Consider the following 17,830-nt stretch of genomic DNA (forward strand, 5'->3'; position numbering starts at 1 on the left):
ATTTATAGTAGTAGTACTTAAAACATCTAATGATGTCCTCTAAGGCTTGATTATTGCTCTGAATCTCAAAAATTTCAGCAAGATGAAGAACCTAAGATTACAGGAAAATTGAAATTCATTGGTCTCACGCTGTAAAGGACAAAAAGAAATATTTTCTTTTCGCAGAAGGGCCAAGTCATCAGGTGGGACATACAGGATCAGAGCGATGGAGCAGAGCACGGACGTCCGTGTTATAGATTTTACTCTACATGTCCAAGTCACTGGGGAAATCTGGCTTCACTTGGCATGATGAAAATTTTGAAACTCAACCTTGAGTAAAATGTTGGTCACATGTTTCATCAGTTTCTCATTGTCATGGACACAGAGGATTGCATAGGTGAACTCTGATGGATCTACTATGGGTTGAGAACAATATATAATGTATTGAGAGCAGGGGCGCCTCCAAAAATGTTTCCTAGGGGTGGCCAGATGGGGCCAATTACATTCTTGGGGTGGACACCAAAACTAAGACATCATTACAGGATTTTATTATACTCTTGTAAGAAGCGCCTACTGATATGCATTTGGCCCAAATGATTTGGGATGAAACGCATAACTGACAACAGAATCTATGTTACCGGCAAGTTTTTTTTTTTTTTTTCTTCTTTTGTCTGCACACATATTAATGGTTAATATCATGCTGTTAATATAAAATACATATGATATATATTTTTTTAATATGTCATATATTTATCTTATTATATATATATATATATATATATATATATATATATATATATATATATATATATATATATATATATATATATATATATTGATTGATTTGTTTATTTCGAACACATAAGGAAAAAAATATAAAATTTTAAAACAAATTCAAAACATACAGAAAAAAAGCAACAAAAATGTAATACAACGTATATATACACATACACATACATATACATACACATATATATATATATATATATATATATATATATATATATATATATTTATATATTTTTTTTTTTTTTTTTTTTGAGGCAAGTGAGGTGGCCAGCAAATTTGTATGGGGGGGGGGGGGGGTCGTGGCCACCCCTGACCAACCCCTGGTGACGCCACTGATTGAGAGAGAAAATCCCATATACACAGACATTTACTACTGGTTTGTTCACCTGCATGCTTGCTCTGTAGTTTTTGGGGTTAGTTCATCGCGGTAGTTTAGCTTAGACTGTGATCGGCTCTCGAGATTTAGGTCGATTGCTGCTCGTGTTTTGGTCGTCTCCGTGTCGGCTTTGTGTTTCGTTTGTGGTTTTTGTTGCAGATTTCCAGTGGTTGACGTGTGCCTCCGTGTGTTCTTGCTTCCTGGATTAGCAGTGGATGTCACCCCCCCACCAAAAAAAAAAAAAAAAACTCACTGAGTTTGTATGTGTGTATATATATGTATATATATTAAAAATAATAATAATGCACATATATATGCCTTAGGTTTTTACCGGCATGGTATCAACCATTAATATGTGTGCAGACAAGGTAGTTTCAGAACTTGAGCGGTCCAGAAGTGCATAAGGCTACAAGGCAGGCCTTTGGATGTTTGAGAGTTTGCACAGGCCTTATTGATTTGTAAAGCTGGTTTGTGATCTCTTACGAAATCTTTACTGATCGTTCCTTCACTTGTTTTTTGTCCATCAAAACAACAAAGACCATCTAATCACCTTGAGGTTAGGAAAGTTTGACTCTTTGGGTACATGGATGGCTGGTCAGGCCAATCTATGCCCAAAACGTGTTCCTCAACTCTGGTTCTAAGAGCACGTGTTAGATGTTGCTCTGCTTCCAACACACCCAATCCAAGCGATGGGTTCACCATCAACTTGTCGTCAATGGTCCATTAATTTGTAGACCAGAGCAACATCTAAAAACAACCAGGGCAGTGGTACCTGTGGACGAGGGTTGAAGAGCACTGCTCTAGGGTCATGCTTTCCCTGTTCCACAAGCAAAGCAATCACATGTGCCTGTTACCCGTCACCATGTGTCACAGACAACATATACTGTATTTGAGACCATACTGATCCATATTTAACTGTTTGCTGGAATCCAAACAGCTCAGAATGGAAGAAATCACAGTTTTTTTTTGGTGATGGGAACAGGTCTATGTGAAAAGCTCCAAGTTTCTGTAATTTACAGATCTCTGATCTGATCTCTGAATGTTGTAGTGCTTAACTGTAACTTATTACTCGTTTTTGTCTAGATGACAGAGAGAGAGAACAGCAGAGGAACAACAAGACACAAAGAGAGGCGCAGAACAGCAGGAATACACCATGGATGAAGGTCAGGCACCATGAGATGGTTGGGTGGCACATGTAGAAGTCTGACGGGAATTTAGCTTGCTTTTTCAGCATTATAAATCATGGGTAGTTCAGAAAGTCAGCACTTTTATTCACATTAGCAAGATAATTTATTGGGCTACATGATTTTTATCCCTTATAAAAGTAATGTGATCATTTCTTACTCTCAAACTATGGTTGATGAACTTTAATGAATCTGCGAACGCTGATGGTTTAATGGACAGTTTCAAAATGCCGGCACATGCTCCGCGATAACCGCTCCATGTTAGAACAGAGCTCAGAGCAGCAATGCTGGGCTGGCACTTTTCAGACAGGCGTGACTCGGCGTCGTCTGTTGGAAGCTGTGCAGTAGCTCACGAGGCTTGAAGTGGCTTACATTATTGTTGGTGTAACTGCATGATGTAGTAGGCAGCAGTGGTGTGGGTTTAATCCTGTGTAACAGGCACTGTAAGCAGTAGGGTGTTCAATCACGGTCACTGACTCCACTCTGGGTGGTTAATAAAAACTGTAAATCTGTGCACAATGATTTTCTTTGCCTCCCTCTCAATCTCAGCAGTGCATTGATCCATGCGCAGCACCCTTAGTTTTCCATAGAGGCTGCAAACCTCTGTTAAATGAGTATGTTTGGTGTTCACAAAAATCACCCAAGTCAATTTTTTCCCCCTCTTTATTCAGCTCATGGCCGTGCAGCTGTTAGTACCGTTAAAGAAAATGGGCGATTCATGCAGTGAGTGAATATTTAGCACCAAGTCACCATTCCGATGAGCAGTTCCACCACAGCTAGAAACATTTCATTGATTAAAGGTGTGGAGCCAGTGAAGAATGAAGCAGTGTGACAGGACTTCAACAAGCCACTCGGGGACATCTGAAGCGGAGGCTGGTGTTTTTTTAGCATATATGTTGTCAATATGTCAAAAGTTATATCTTATTAAGGTGGATCAGATTGCTGTTGCATGCAAAAATATCAATAAAAACAGAAAGCAACGACTTGCATATCTTAAACTTGTTTTATATTCCCAAAAGAACACAGAAACAAATATTAAATGTTGAACTTGAGACATTTTTGAGCATTTTATGAATATCATGGCAGCAACGCTTCTAAAAATAAAGTTGGGAAGTGGGAAACAAAAGACTAGAAAAGCAAGAGGTACCAAAAGATGCCTGTGGAGGAACGTTTTGCAGATAATTAGGCTAATTGGCAACTGGTCAGTGACATAATTTGGTGTAAAAAGAACATCTTAGGATGCAGAATCTCTTTTAGCAAAGATGGGCAGAGGTTCACCAGTCTGTGAAAAGAAACACTTTAAAAAAACACTTTAATGTTCCCCTGCATAAAATCGCAACTTTCAATATTTTATCACTTACAGCGCATAATAGAAACTTGTGTGCAAACAAAAAACCTGGGGAAAAAAAAACAAAATCAATTTTGGATGCCTGTGATCCTCCAACCCTCAGGTGAGACTGCATTAAAAACAGTGATGTTTCTGCAGTGGAGCCCAGGCTCAGAAGCCCTTCCAGAAATTACTAAGACTGTTTAGTGCACCATCCAAATGCATGCTCTCTTCTCTGGAACAAATTTAATTTAAAATGGGGGCAAAGTGGAAACCTGTCCTGTGGTCAGTTGATTTTAAATTCTGGGTACTGCTTCCTCCAGACCAAAGAGAGAGGGACCCTCTGGCTTTTTATCATTGCTCAGTTCAAAAGCCTGTGTTAGTGATAAGGGTAGGGGAGGTAGGTTCTGGTCTGAAAACAATATGGCCTCCTCCTGAGATTTGCATTCAATTTTTTTAACATTTACATTTAACAGTGTCCTCTTTTCCTGGAATTAGTATTGTATGTATTCATTTTATTTTGCAATCACGCCTGAGCTTTATTATGCTCTTTCCATTTTAGAGGGCACAGCTTCCTAGGCAGACGCAGGGACGTGCAAAGTATTTTATCAGTTGGATAATTACAGAGCCTGCTCATCGATTTCAGTCACCTCTATGCTTCTGTTTCCTTTTTCCCTCTCTCCATTGCACTGTGGATCAGGAGCAGCAGAAGCAAGTGCATCATTTTCAGTTTTTTTCTCTTGTTTATCAGATATAAGTTTTCCATTTGGGAAGCTTTGCTACAGTTTTAGCTGTCTGAACTGCTTTATTGGCAGACGTTTGCAAATCTCTGCTGATTAGACTATTTTCAGGAGCTGAACAGAAACTGCCACGTTTATCCTCTTGATAGTAAAAATTAATTACAGTTCAGAACGCTGTTGGTCTTTTTGCTGTCTTGATATTCTTTCAGGGGGATGTTGCGAGAAAGAGATTTCATCATGGGATTAATGGGAATTGCACCGTTTTTTCAAATTTGAGTACTCATTTATTTCTTTCATTACTAAGAAGTCTCTTTAAAGCGATCAACCGATATAATGTCTTTTTCCCACATCTCATCTCTTTATCCTCCTTGACTATGTTTTTTCATGAAGTTTATACATTCACCTTTTTGAATAAGAAAAGACTTTTCACTTATCTGTTTTGATCTGTTTGTCTCAGTTTGTGACTCCCTGGGGAAAGTTTGTCCAGTGGGTTTAGTTTCAGCCCACTCTGCTGTCGCACTGATGTTTGCTTCATTCATCCAAGTTTTGTGTTTTAGTTTATACGTTTCTCCCATTCAAGGCAGATTTCATGTAAAACAAGAGGACAAATTTGTGGGTATACTCCGATTAAAGACAGAACAACTACAATGGTTAATAAAATAGCTTGACATTGGCAAACGCAGGGATGAACGGGCCCTCGCACCCTTGTGTACGTTCAGGCTGCAGTGGAAGCGCTTGTATGACTTGCATGTAGATTCTTCAGGCCTGGACATTTAGCAGATGACACCACCCACGACTCTCTATATCAAACCATTCAAAGGTTATGGCAGAAAGTAGGAACTATCAAATATCGACCAAACAGAAGAAGGGGCGGGGCTAATTTGCACCAATTATGGTCAAGGACTCAAAACCATGTCCGATGACACCACCCACGACTCTCTATGTCAAACCATTCAAAAGTTATAGCAGAAAGTAGGGACTATCAAATATGGAACAATCAGATGAGGGGGGGGGCGCGCTTTTTAGCGTCTATCGTCGCCACGGTAAGGCTTTTGACTGGGAAAAGTAATGTGCATCGTCGCAAGATCGAGACGCACATTTTGATGTATAACACACCTGGGTGCACGTTACGGTTCGGGTGAAGAAGCGTCCGAAGAAATGGCATAAATTGCGCAAAAATGACACGATTAATTCAAAATGGCCGACTTCCTGTTGGGTTTCGGCCATGGTGTACCGCCCATTAATGCAAACCATTACATATCAAATTTTTCGCCAGGCCTGGCTTGCGTGCAAAATTTGGTGACAATAGCACTGTCAGTGCTCGGGTCCTAATAAAGAAACTGGGTTGGAGAAGTATGATGAGACCCTCAACTTGTGCTGGATAACTTTTTGAAGCAATAACTTCAATCAAGTAATCTCTGTAACCCTCAGTGAGACTTCTGCACCTGGACACAGGTACAATGGTCTACTGCTTATGAAGAAGCTGCTCCTGCCATCTCTTGTTTTAAGGTTTTTTTTCTCCATATCACTGGGTTCAGCTCTTTCCTCATATGTTCAAAAGGCTTTAGATCAGGGTTCATAGAAGGACGATTCAGAATAGTCCAGTGTTTTGTTCTTCTTGGCTGTTTTGCATGTGTGTTTTCGATCATTGTTCTGCTGGAGGACCCGTGACATGCCTCCAGAATGCCTTGATGGCCTTGAGATTGAATTGCTCCCTGTACTGATTTAAAACACCCTGTCCCAGACACAACCAGCTCCAGAACATAACCAAACGTCCTCCATGTTTCATAGCAGCTACAGTCTACTTTTGTTTGAATGCTTCGTTTTCGCTTCTGTGATCATAGAGCTGATTTGACTTACCAAAAAGCTCCAGTCTTGTCTCATCCATCTAAAAGACAGAAGCTTTGTGGCTTGTCAAGTTGCATTTTCACAAATTCCAGTGTCGCTTTTTTCAAATTTGCTTTCAACAGTGGAGTCCTTCTTTGTCGTCTTCCATAAAATTCACTCCGGCTCAAACAGTGACGTATGGTGTGATCTGACACTGATGTACCTTGACCTTGGAGTTCATCTTGAAGCTCTTTGGAAGTTGTTCTGGCATATTTGGTTACTATTTGTATTGTCTGTTTCCTCAATTTGTCATCAATTTCTTTTTTTCAGCCACATCGAGAGAGGTTGGCTACAGTTGTGGACCCTAATCTGAATAATTCTCAAATGCTAGAATCAGGTCTTCAAGATCCAAGAAAAATACTTTAAAAATTGCCTTTTTTATGTAGTTGTTGATTTAGTTTGAGTGAATGTAATTACTTTAGTTGAGATTCAGTCACCGAAAGAAGAATTCAGTTTAGTCTGCAGTTCTCATGTTTGTCGGGCATTAGCAGTCCTCCAACCTTATTTAATCCATAGCTAACAGGCTCTGTTTTCTAACGTTACTGTAGCCACAGGGAGTCTTTCATTTACTCAGTGGTTAATATGTAGATTAAGAAATAAAAGAAAAAAAACAAACAGTTTGGCTGTCAATCTTCATCACCGTTCTTCCTTCACTCATGAAGAGGACCCCAAGACATCTGAACTCCTCCACCTTACCCTCAACCCAAAAAAGTCATTCCATCCTTTTCCCCATCCCAACTGTTTCACACTCTGCTTCAAATTAAGATGGAAATGGACCACATTATCTGCTAAACACAGAGATCCTCAGGATGCCAAACTGGATGCCTTTTTAAAAACTTCTCCATTCAGCAGTATGTCTAAATCAGTGGGAGCGAAGAGTTGTTTCCATCGAGGGGTGATTGGAAGCAGCAACGCTAATAGCATGTTTAAGTGAAGAAGAAAATCAAAACTTTCTTATTGCTAGGTGGCTAACAGACTAAAGCCATGCTTTGTGGCCCGGTGTTTGTCCATGGAACAGCAGTTGGAAACTGGCAAATGCTTGAAGGCTCTTGGTTACTGGTAATGAATTATTTACAGACCATTATTTTTCTAAGCCAAAGCCTGTGACTGTGATTGGTGATTACTTTTCTGTCTAATCTTCTGGGTGCAGTCAAGATATGATGCTAAACATGACATAAATAAATCTCAATACAAAGTTTCTGGCAAGAAAAAAGTTTTTCTTTTGTGAAACTTGGCCAGTTTGTTTAAGAATTAATGAACCTTTACCCAGAAACCTGCCTGTAACTGATTACCTTTTCATAGGTTTTGATGTTTGCTCTGTGAAATATTTCAGCTGCTTTCGTTGAGACTGCTTTTGCTTTCATTCTTTTTTTTTCAGTTGTTTCTATGCTATTAACACTTACTACACTTGACTTTATGGCTGAGTGCTAGAGCTGATGTAATGCCTGCAAAATGGAACATTTGAACAAGCAAGGCTTTTAAAGCAACAGTCCATTGGAAGAACATACATCAAAATCAGTTCAAATGTCATTAGAGCTACTGCTTGTGTCGGCTGCTGACATATTCACTGGATAATTTATAAATGTTATAATTTTCAGCCGTATGGACACCATTCTCACTGCCACTTTTGGCATCGTGGATTCTGCCCGTCCCCCATTGTAGCGAGGCTGTGAAACTGCGCTGATGAATTAAGTGGCTGTGTCATTTGCAGAGTATAAATGGAATGAACCCCAGAATAGAGGGGTCTTTCATCTTTTTTGATAAGACTGTCCTGATTACATCTAAATGTGGAGCAACATTTAGAGGACTATCAATCAATTGGAGCCATGAAAAAAGGGGTGGGGACGGAAGAAATTGGGCTCCAAAATGGGTTCCCTCTCTTTAATTTCCTGTGACAGTATGCATTAGCTCTCATCACTGCTGTACTGCCATTAGACTGGCAAATGATTATGGCAACTGCCTCCACCAGCAGTAGAGAGGGAACTAATGTAGCGTTTTCATGGTGTTTTCATCTCACATCCCGCCCCCATGATGCAGCCTTTGCATCTCTGACTCTTTTAAGCGTCTTTTTAGACTTTTTCCGCTCTATCACATTCCATTCATTTTCACTCCTCAGCTCCATCTGACTTGAAGGCCCTTGCGGGGGAGCAGTAGGGGGAGGTCTTTAAAAAGCAGTGTCTTATTTTTTTTGTCTTCTCCATGCTAAGTACTGTAGCTGAGGTCAGTAGAGCTTTAAACTAACTCAATGTTTGAGGATCTTTGCACAAGGGAGGGGGCTGCTTGGGAGTGTTGTGATATATTTGCTTCATCTCTGGTCCTCTGTTGTCTTTGAAAGATGATGGATTTTCATTGCTGTAGCTTAACGAGAAGACAGTGTGTCAGTGTTTTTGAGAGGTTCCTGTGTGGCATGGAAAATATGCATTATTCAAGGTATCCTTTAAGTTGCCCGACCAGCAAATTGCATCAAAGAGCGTTTCCCTTCAATTATGGTGGTTCGTCCCTGTTTACATGTCTGCATGCGTAATTAAGACATGCAGCTGCTTGACATTGTCAGGACTTTTATATCCAGAGCATCAATGTGTCTTCCAACATGAGTGTTTAAACTGCAGAAAATATGTATTTTATTATTGAATTGACAATGTATTTCCATCCATCATCAGAGGAACTAATGACCAGGATGATGGATTGTAGTAATTCCATATCTATCACCAGGTCCTTAGGTCTGCTTACTGTATGCTGTGCTTTAATCCATATCATTTATCTTCTCCATCCAACCGACCTGCCAGGTGATAAACAACACATTGTCCATGGCCAAGGGCATAAACTGAATCATCTTTAATGGCAACTTGATGCTGTTTTTTGACAGGGAAATGCATTAGAAAACAGTTTGTAACATCAAGGATTCTTTCACCCCATTTGTTGGTGAAGGAAACATGCCAGAGAGCGTTGGTAGCATTGAATAATAGGAAATCCAGATGCCAGATTTTATTTTTATGACTTTTTTTTTCTTTACTGTTATAATACCTGTAAATCACATGTGAATGTTTTTTCAATTAAAAGAGCCAGCATGTCGAATTCTCATACTGTGATGAGTTTAACTTTAACACTTCAGCACTCTGCACTTTAATCAGCCCTTTGATATCTAATTTTAGCATTTAATATTACTGAAATTCGTATGGTCCCCTGACCCTTGGCCTGTATGTTTCATGATCCACTATACTTTTCATTGTTTTTGCTTTTCTTTGCCTTTTCTGCCCTATTGTGTTTTTAAGGACACGTTTTCTCTCTTGTAATTGCTCCTCCTGCCTTCTGGCCATGGAAGCTAACTGTTCTACTTGTCGTTACTGTTGTTTTATTGATTTTATTATTTTATGTTGTTGACATTAACCTGCCGAAGGGACTAAAGATGAAAATTAGCCGTTGGCTATAATCTTGCATATTTACATGTATATGTTCATTAATATGTACTGTCCCTGTTATAAATAAAATAAACTCAAACTCAGTTTAGATACATTACAAACCCCCCCCCCCCCAAAACATCAACTTAATTGTTTGGTAAAACGGCTCCAACCAATATCATAACAAACTTCTTCAGTCGTCTTCAACAGAAGTCACATTCTCAGTTTGGATTTACTAGAACTCGATCTGTTGAGGGAAATTGTTCTTTCTAGTGTTTACATCACACTTCTCTGATTTGAGAAAGCTAGCATCCTAACAAGTTCAACTAATGGGTTCTGAAACTGCCAGTTCTATTGGAAATACTGATGGTCAACCCCAAAACACTGGTTTCGGTCATTTCCAGTCAAATAGCTAATACGAAGCATAAGATGTGTTCATGTAGGCCAATCTTAATATCAGTTTAAAATTCCCATTAAATAACTGCATCCTTGTCAATTTTGAGACCAAATGTTTGCCTTTTCTAATGGCTGCTTTGAATTCCTAACCTGTGTTCATGTGAATTTGGTCCTTTTTAGGCTGTTCACAACATAATGTCTGGTGTCTCCATTTGAGCTTTTCCATTTCAGACTCAATTGATTTTATTGCCTAATACTACCTTTTAAACGCATCAACACAACACTGTTATTTGGTGTTTGGTGTAGTTCTATTGCACGCTTTTCTTCTCCTCTTTCTTAAAGCCTGTGATTATTTTCTCTCTATCTGTGTTCTTCTCACAGTGACTCTCAGATTTTGGAGCTGCGAGTTTCTGGTCGGCAGATTTGTGGTGCACGGTGCATGGCCACCTTTGACAGGTAAGTGGGCTGACAAACAAAATACATCACTGAGTCTTGCCTTGAGACTCTTTGCTTCAAAGTATCACACAAGCTATATGTAGCCTGTGCCAAGTATTTTGACATCTGTAGTGACATATATTCAAGCTATATATCATTCTACATGCCATAGAGCATAATGAGGCTCCAAGCCACTGTACCATGACACATCTCATGGATCTTTGATCTGCTACTTTCAAGCTTTTAGTTTGTTATTTGACGATCATCATGTTAACCTTTCTGGGCTCAAATAACATAGTATTTGTTGAAGTGGATATGTTTGGAAAGAGAAATTCTGTCATATAGGTCATGGTAAACAGAGAACAGAACAAACATACAAACGATATTTTTTAACTTGAAATTTAATTACTTTTTTATATTGGCCCCAACAGTAGGAAAAGTGAAATATTGCCTTTATTCACATTTCCATGTATGCTGCACCAAAAAATATACAAAGGTGGTTTTCGGATCAGACTGACCCGTGAGGCAAATAGAGTTGAAATCAAGGATAGAATTATTTACACACCACATAATGTTACAATGTATTAGTTGTGTCTCAGATCAAGCAGTAGCAGAAATAAACAAGACAAATCAGGTGGTCTTCTTGCGGACTGCCGTGCCTTTGATCAGTCTCAGATCAATTAGTAGTAAATGTGAACAAGACAGTAGCAGACGTAAACGACACAAGATAGGTACGTTCTCGCAGACTGCATAGCTCTGTTTCTGTGGATTTCCAGAGGTTATAAAGGTGCTGCAGATGACAGGACCCTGAATTATCTCTGTGCTGAAGCCATGAGTGTGCGTTATAACGTTGAAGAGGCTCTAGAGCTGATTTTTTCAGACTGACATGCAGGCCTACTTATGGCTGCTAATCTTAGCAGGTGTGTACAGGTCTCGAGTGAGGCTGCAGCTCGTCCATGGGATGCAGAGAGTGGAAGGCCAATTTTCAAAGCCACAATGCCACTCAAACTCTGTCACACCTACTCAAGACTGCTACGATTTGATCATTAAAGGACCCGATTGAGCACAACACTAATCATATAGTAACATTTGAATAGTTCAGGGCACAATACGAATGATATAAAGACCACTTTATCAATTTTAGGTTTGGTTAGGATATTGGCTTGTAAGACTTTTTTAACAATGTAAATTAGTCATACATGGAAATCACATAGATTCTTTAAAAATACTTAACAGTATTTTGTGTATGATACAGTACTTCGGTATGACTCTTAATGGCATCCCGGTGTCTCTTATTTATTAAGAAAGTGACAGTGATTTCATCTGCTATTCAGTCATCATCAGGCTGGCAGGTGAGGGACGTCATTATCAGTGGTTCAGGTGGGAAACCGTAAAAAACTTTGAAATACAACAGTGAGAGTGAGCACCTTTAGCATCAGCAAAGCGAAACATTTCAATCATCATATCTGCATCTAATACCTCCTGTCATGTGGCCCAGATAACATTAGTAGAGATGGCCAACGGCTGTCACAAAGGGGTGAAATGTGGCATTGTGGCTTGTCGGTTGTACAGGGCTATCAAATTTAAATTGTTTTTTAAAGCAAGAGGAAGAAACTTTTGACTTAAATAAGAGAGCCAAATAAACCACAATAACAGTAAAGAAGCAGCTTTTTTTCCCTCCTTCTCTATAACGCACCAAGTATTTTTACAGGCCGCACCGGATTTTAAGCCGTAGGTATGTAACGTATGAAATATTTACACAGAAAGATATTACACGGGAAGATTTCTTAAGTTAAGCTTGATTTAATGTGTATGGTAAAACAAACAAATGCGGCACATATTACAAATGCTTTTTTGAAGCAGTACCTGTAACACATCTACCGTACTTTTAAATATACGTATGTGTCGTAACATGCAAATTACGTAGAATATGCGTTTTACTGAACAGTGCATGAACATTGCAGCCAAACAGGAAAAGTCAGTTATCGCCTTCTTCTTCCTCCTGCGCACTAAACCCATCAAAGTCCTCTTCTTCAGTGTCTGAATTGAACAGGTTTGGGATATTGTCACTCACGTCAGTCTTTTCGTTGTCGCTCCCACTTGAGCACTCGCGTTCCTCTTCAGCACGCAGCTGCCCAGCCTCTCGAAACCCGCTGGTGATGGTGGATGTTTTGACGCAGCTCCACGCATTTATAACCCACTGGCAGACTTCAGTGAAAGATGCTCCTCGCATACGGACAGTTTTGGTGAGGGATTTCTCGCCGCTCGTCTTCCAAGCCTCCCACTCACTGCGCAGTGCCATTTTAAATGCTTGGTTCACGCTGATGTCCAGTGGCTGCAAATACTTGGTGGTGCCCCCAGGAATCACCGCTGGAATTGAGTTTGTACTCTTGATGGCAGCTTTCACTGAGTCTGTTATATGGGCCTTCATGCTGTCCATCACGAGCATTGCTTTTTTTCTGTGAAAAAATCCCCCGGGACACTTCCCATAGCACTCCGTCAGCCATTCCTTCATTAGGCTTTCTTCCATCCAACTTTTTTCGTTGACTTTAACCACAATTCTTTTTTAGATTTTTTCCTTTGGCATTGTCAGCCACTTAAAAATCAACATGGGTGGAAGCTTTAGTCTGGATGCTGTGCATCTCAGAACACAGGTGAAGTGCGTCCTCTCATGACCAGTTGTCTTCCCAGTGATGGACGAGTCACCTTTTTTATGAACAGTCCGAGTGAGAGGCAGGTCGAATGACAAAGGTACTTCATCCATATTTACTATATCATCTGGTCCGATGGAATTTTCCGATATCTTTGTTTAAGTAAACTTACGGAAGTGAACGAGTTCTTCCTCGTAGTCGGGAGGGAGCTGCTGAGACAGTGTCGTTCCCACATGGACGGACAGGCCTTTTTGTTTCATAAAAACACCACGATGGCCCACCTCTAAAATCTTCGGTTTTCATGTCGGTGGCTATTGCCTTAGCCTTTAGCCTGATCTGCACGGTGGAAGCACTGCGGCCTCCTGCTCTCTGTGTGTTCACTCAGTCATCTGCTGTGATTACCTCTGAACTCTTTTGCCTCGAGTCGGTTCTTCATGCCGGTGTCTCCACCGTCTCATCATCGATTCATTTATGCCAATATGGCGTGCAGCAGCTCGATTTCCTTCTTCAATCGCCAGACAGATTGCCTTTCATTTAAAAGCAGCATCATGTGCTTTTCTTCGCGTGTCTTCCATGTTGATGAGGTTGAATACTAATAACCGATTTACAAGACAGTTATTTACTGTGAAAGTAAACATTATATATCGCACAATTTCATTGGAGCGCTGTGAACTACTCATCAATTTTATTAGTTAAGTGTTTTTGGTGCGAAAACAGTAGACCAATAGAAAAAAAAAAAACATGCATTAGCCGCACCGTATTATAATATATCAGTGTTGAAAGTGCAGGCAAAAAGTAGCGGCTAATACTCCGGAATTTACGCTATATAAATCTTATTTTAATCCCCAATAGCCCTATAAACTTCATAATTCATCACACCATGGAGTTCTTTCCATTGGTAGCCATTAGGGTTGCAAAATTCCGGGAATTTTCAAAGTTGGAAACTTTCCATGGGAATTAACGGGAATATATGGGAATTAACGGGAATATATGGGAATTAACGGGAATAAATAAGAAATTTACAGAATTGAAGGTTGGCCCTTAACAGGGAACTTAAATATAGTTGGGGGAAATATATTGTAGCATAGTCTTGGCTAAAACAACCAGATTTAATGCAAGTACACTCCTCAATCACATGCACACAGCACATTGCTTAATGCAGGGCTATTGAGGCCACGCCTCCTACAGGCACTGTGCATTCCTCCATCACATGCACAGGTGATTTCTTGAAGCCTGGAGGCCACACATTTGAGCTCAAAGCACAAGACTATTGAAGCCACACATTTGAGCCCACGGACTATATAAAGTCAAGTAAGTTTTGATAATATTATGGGGTAAATATATTTGATCTATAATGGTATTAATGTTTAACTTGCAAATATTAAATAAAAATGTATTAACACAGTAGCTAGCTAGTTGGTAAGTTAGGTGCTAATGTTTGGATATGATACAGTTTGTTTAAATTACCTCCAATTTCTAGTTAATCCCCATAAATTCCCAATAATTCCCATAAATTCCCATAATTCCCATGTAAAGTTTCCAATTTGGAATATTTCCAAAATTCCCCAGCTTAACTTCCCATGGAAAGTTTCCGGAAAGTTTCCGGAAATTTACCGGATATTTTCCACCCCTTTGCAACCCTAGTAGCCATACATGCCCATACCATAATACTGCATCAATCATGCCTGACACATGATGTGGTTTGATTTTATATCATGAGCTGTGTCTCCCCTTCCCCACATTTTTCTCTTCCCATCATTCTGAACCAAATTTATCTTGAATTCATCTGTTTTTAGATGTTTTATGGGAAAGTTCAGCCTGACTTTCCTGGTCTTGAATTTCACCAGTTGTTTGCACCTTGTTATACACTTTACATTTTTGCATTCATGGACGTGTCCCTTGATTGTAAATTCTGACAATGGCACACTTCTCCAGAGTTTTCTTGACTTCTTTTGATGTTGTGAAGGGATCTTTAGTTGTTTTCCCAGGTCTTTTAGCATTTTGCCGTTGTTGAGCTCACTGGAGATTTATTCTTTTTTAAGAATCTACAAGTGTTGATTTGGCCACATAAGGTTTCTGCTGTTTTTTTTTCTGTTTTAATTGCAGTTATGTAGCAGTGATGTAGCCATGTAAGTGTAGAAGAAGTACTGTGTATGGTGATTAAAACATAAGAATAAGATTTTCCCAATGTTGATCAAACACAAAACAACATAATTTAATTTAATTTTAATTTCAGTGACATCATGACGCTATTAATCCAGGGTCTACTTTAGAGTTTTGTAATTATGCAGCTCAATTGCTATCCCCCTTGCAAACAAGCATTTGACAAGACAAACGACAGATGTAGCGACAGTTCAAAGTCCAACTGACTCAGAATAAACTGCTCCATGTAAACCCATCATTTGTGTCCTGTGTTATCTTCATTATTTTTTAATTTTCATCATAACATAACACAGCAAAAATGTGACGAGATAAAAGTGTGAATAATGGCAGAAGTTGTAACAGATGGGCAGAAATATATGTCACAGACTGAACCTTTGATCGGGGAACTGCAATATTTAAAGTACTCGAGGGGAATGGTAGCAAAAAAAAATCGTTTCCATCTTTTTTATAGTTGGCTGAAAAACTTTGTTTCAGATAGCAGTCACTTTTAAATAAGATGAAACTGAAAATAAGAAAAAAAAAACAACTAAAAGGACCCAACAAGTTAATCACTGAAATAATATTTTCTTTGTGTTAACTAATCAATAGAGACAAGTTGAATGCAGAAAATTCAGCTAAAGTGTGAAATTATTTTAAGAAAATTGCATTTGCAGATTGCATGAAACCTTGGAGGCTTTTTCTGTGGTTAAAAAATACATTTGGACATATGGTCATTCACAAGTGAGCATCATTAATATCGTTCCAATTTAGCACGCTTGAGCACCTCCATTCAAAATGTTCTGATAAAACACGTCATCTGTGTCGGAAGCATCAGTCCAGATGTGTGATTCTTGCCACTGCTCTGAACGTCGTCTCCTCTCTAGTTATTGAGGTGAAGCACATATTCCCCCAGTTAAGTGGTGGTCTCGGTCTCTGACTGTGCCTTAATGGGGATTTTCAACTGTGACGAGGGCAGAAGCTGCAGATTTCATAGTACTGTCAACTCAAGTTATAGCATTTCTAATATCTGCCTTACTTGCATGTTTGCTATATGTTTGAGGTGAGATCTGAGCTTTGCAGGCCAACAAGGAATAAATAGTGTGGGGAAAGGAGAATGACTGAGTCCATGCTCTCTTGCAATGTATAAAAAAATCACAAAAGAATTCCTCTCTTCTCATTGGCAGAAGCTTAATTTAAAGGTTTATATTGCATTATGAAATGGTAGCATTTGTTATGTGTAACTTCAGCTTTCACTAATAAAATATATTAATGGTGGTGTTACTTTTAGCTTCCTCTTATTTTTGTCCAGCGATCCGTTGAATACATTACTTCTCAAGCAAGTACACTTTAAGGGTAGGGTAAGTGATTTCCAGCCCAAAACACATTTCGTTACACATTTCTTCAGTGAATATTTTCTAGCCAACAGCTCACTGCCCATCTTATTAGAACAGTTAAATTCAATTTAAATTAATTTAGCTTTATTTATTTAGCGACAATATCATTTCAAGGAACACAAGAACAGAAATCCGATTAAAAAAAAATAGCTATAATAAACACAACGATTCCAGTAAGGTCCTCACACCCTCGTGCTCAGGCCCTAATAAACAGCTGCCTATCTAAGGAAATCATCAAATTGCATCAAAACATTTCCTCGATACAATTCCAATTCCAAGGAAGAAGGAACACGTTTTTTTTTTTTTTGTAAAAAAAAAAAAGAATTCATACACAACCCTGGTTTCTTGAACTGGAAACAGAGTGTCATAACTTTGCTGATTTGCTGGACCAGTCACAGACAACTGCAACATCAAGTGGGGAGGGGGAGCACTTACAGCCTAGATGTTTTATTTTAAATATCAATAGCCGTACCATTATATAGAAATTCCCACCTTCAATGCAACAGCAGCCACATCTGGATTTTAGTCTTGTAATGTTTCAGCTAACAGCACATCTGAGCTTCCATGCACAATTGTTCGGGGGTCTTTGGAAAGCGCCTAGAGACAACTTCTGTTGTAATAGACGCTATATAAATACAATTGAATTGAATTGAATAAATGTTGTTTAAAACTTTTTTTCTTTTAAATTTCAGTCTAAATTGTATGATTTAATTTGAAATAAAAAGCTTTTATTACCACCCCTGGAGCTTCTTTGTAACTTCGGTACAACGCCATTGTCACCCCTCCTATAATGTTTATCACATAATGCTTTTTTTTATTCATTTAGACCAACCAGACCCACGCTTGAAATTTGACTTTGCTCCCTCCAAGACCTGTTCACAGTTTATTTTCTGCCTGGGCTGAGTGGCAGCTACTTTGCCTTCTGTCACATACTTGTCTGTGCACAGAGACTCGCCATGTCAATATCTCTTAGTCTCGAGCAGATACCCATCTAAAGGGCAGCTTGGTGAGCTGGGTAGGGGATTAATCAATTTTATCTGATCTTAATTTATACAGAGTAAATAATTAACTTCTGTCCATGTATTAAACATTAACTGAAATGTTGCAGGCTCAGGTCATCTCAGCCAGGGGG

The sequence above is a fragment of the Cololabis saira genome, chromosome 12 (assembly GCF_033807715.1).
Source record: "Cololabis saira isolate AMF1-May2022 chromosome 12, fColSai1.1, whole genome shotgun sequence".
NCBI lineage: Eukaryota > Metazoa > Chordata > Actinopteri > Beloniformes > Belonidae > Cololabis > Cololabis saira.